This window comes from Acipenser ruthenus, chromosome 42 (assembly GCF_902713425.1).
Source record: "Acipenser ruthenus chromosome 42, fAciRut3.2 maternal haplotype, whole genome shotgun sequence".
Classification (NCBI taxonomy): domain Eukaryota; kingdom Metazoa; phylum Chordata; class Actinopteri; order Acipenseriformes; family Acipenseridae; genus Acipenser; species Acipenser ruthenus.
Window position 1 is genome coordinate 9620643 of NC_081230.1, and position 2500 is coordinate 9623142.

At 45.9% G+C, this 2500-nt stretch overlaps 1 pseudogene; it reads right to left on the reverse strand.

Annotated features, from left to right (window-relative positions):
• Positions 1-1349: 1349 nt before the first annotated feature.
• The window catches only part of LOC131709248 (nuclear receptor subfamily 1 group D member 1-like), a 12243-nt pseudogene continuing 11092 nt past the window's right edge, over positions 1350-2500 (reverse strand).

Genomic DNA, 2500 nt, shown 5'->3' on the forward strand with positions numbered 1-2500 from the left:
GAGAACCCAGTGCTGTACTGTGGATCTGAGAGCCAGCTAATTCAATACAGTCTAGTATAGAGAACTCAGTGCTGTACTGGAGATCTGAGAGCCAGCTAATTCAATACAGTCTAGTATAGAGAACTCAGTGCTGTACTGGAGATCTGAGAGCAGCTAATTCAATACAGTCTAGTATAGAGAACTCAGTGCTGTACTGGGGATCTGAGAGCAGCTAATTCAATACAGTCTAGTATAGAGAACTCAGTGCTGTACTGGGGATCTGAGAGCCAGCTAATTCAATACAGTCTAGTATAGAGAACTCAGTGCTGTACTGGGGATCTGAGAGCCAGCTAATTCAATACAGTCTAGTATAGAGAACTCAGTGCTGTACTGGGGATCTGAGAGCAGCTAATTCAATACAGTCTAGTGTAGAGAACTCAGTGCTGTACTGGAGATCTGAGAGCAGCTAATTCAATACAGTCTAGTATAGAGAACTCAGTGCTGTACTGGGGATCTGAGAGCAGCTAATTCAATACAGTCTAGTATAGAGAACTCAGTGCTGTACTGGGGATCTGAGAGCAGCTAATTCAATACAGTCTAGTGTAGAGAACTCAGTGCTGTACTGGAGATCTGAGAGCAGCTAATTCAATACAGTCTAGTATAGAGAACTCAGTGCTGTACTGGAGATCTGAGATCCAGCTAATTCAAAAAAGGTTTTAATACAAAAACAAATCATTTATGTGTGTGAGTCAGATAGTCAGAAGCAGGCTGTGGTGTGAGTGGGTGCCGTTGTGACGTTTAGTGATGTAATTGAAACTGAATCGTGTCGTTTTATTCCAATGAAAGTGAATGACGAGATCTCGCACTGCAGAATGAAATTAACTAGCAATGCACTTTTTTCACCACCAGAGGGCTCTATTTTACCATTCTTAAAAGGCTGGCGAGCAGGAGAATGCCATGTCGTTTTTTTCCAATGAAAGTGAATGACGAGATCTCGCATTGCAGAATGAAATTAACTGGCAATGCCCTTTTTTTCACCACCAGAGGGCTCCCTGTTACCATTCTTAAAAGGCTGGCGAGCAGCAGAATGCCATGTCGTTTTTTTCCAATGAAAGTGAATGACGAGATCTCGCATTGCAGAATGAAATTAACTGGCAATGCCCTTTTTTCACCACCAGAGGGCTCCCTGTTACCATTCTTAAAAGGCTGGCGAGCAGCAGAATGTCTGCCTGTGCGATAAATACCCTTTTTGAAACAGTACGGCCAAACTTTGTGCAGCTTTTAAACTTGGGCGTTAACATCGTTTAGCTGAAGTTCTTGACATTTTAAAAGGGTTAAGAAAGACACACGTCAGCGTCAGCTGGTTCTGATTTATTTATATATTTACATATTTTATTATCTTGACATGATCGAATGCAGGAAGACATTTGTACAAAATATACAGAGACACAGAACAAACAAAAAACAACAAGTTATAAATCACAAGTTTCTCTGAGTCGTTATTTAGGAAGAATTCTTCAGCTTCACTTGAAAACTTCAGTGTCCCTGGCTTAGGAAACCAGTCAGTAGACCCCACTGTACCCAGTAAAACCAGTGCGGTGTCCATTTTACTCAGCTAGGGTTCAGCCTGAGATTTCTGGGGTACAGGGGGTTATAAAGCAGACCGAGACGGAGCCCCAAGTCAGTTGTTTAGGGAACAGAAGAAATATTTACAAGATTACAAAAAATAAAATAATATGATTGTAACAATGCGCGGAGTCCAAAGAGTGATTTGCACGGCTTGCTTTAGCCACAGATACAAAATAAACAACTGAGCAAACAGCAGCGCCTGCAGTCAAACCAAGACAACAACACACAGAAAAATGACAAAATGTGGAAACCACGCCAGCAAAAAGAAAGTGTCCCCCTGGCTCAGGGTTCGATGTGGAAGGCCAGTAGTTTCTTGCAGTCCCCCTGTCCCTCTGTCCCCTGTCCCCCCTGGCTCAGGGTTCGAAGTGGAAGGCCAGTAGTTTCTTGCAGTCCCCCCTGTCCCTCTGTCCCCTGTCCCCCTGGCTCAGGGTTCGATGTGGAAGGCCAGTAGTTTCTTGCAGTCCCCCTGTCCCTCTGTCCCCTGTCCCCCTGGCTCAGGGTTCGATGTGGAAGGCCAGTAGTTTCTTGCAGTCCCCCTGTCCCTCTGTCCCCTGTCCCCCTGGCTCAGGGTTCGATGTGGAAGGCCAGTAGTTTCTTGCAGTCCCCCTGTCCCTCTGTCCCCTGTCCCCCTGGCTCAGGGTTCGATGTGGAAGGCCAGTAGTTTCTCGCAGTGCTGCTGGTTCAGGGTTCTCAGCTCTGGGAGTCTCAGCAGCAGTTTTGACAGCAGCTCAGGGTCCTGGGGTGGTTCTGGTTGATGAGAGAGCGCAGGGAGCGGGTCAGGGACTCCTGGAGCCGCTCCACCGGGCCCACATCCAGAACCCCGGAGCGATCTGAGAGAGGGGGTCATTGTTACTATTACTGTTATTATGATTATTAGCTTATTATTATGGTC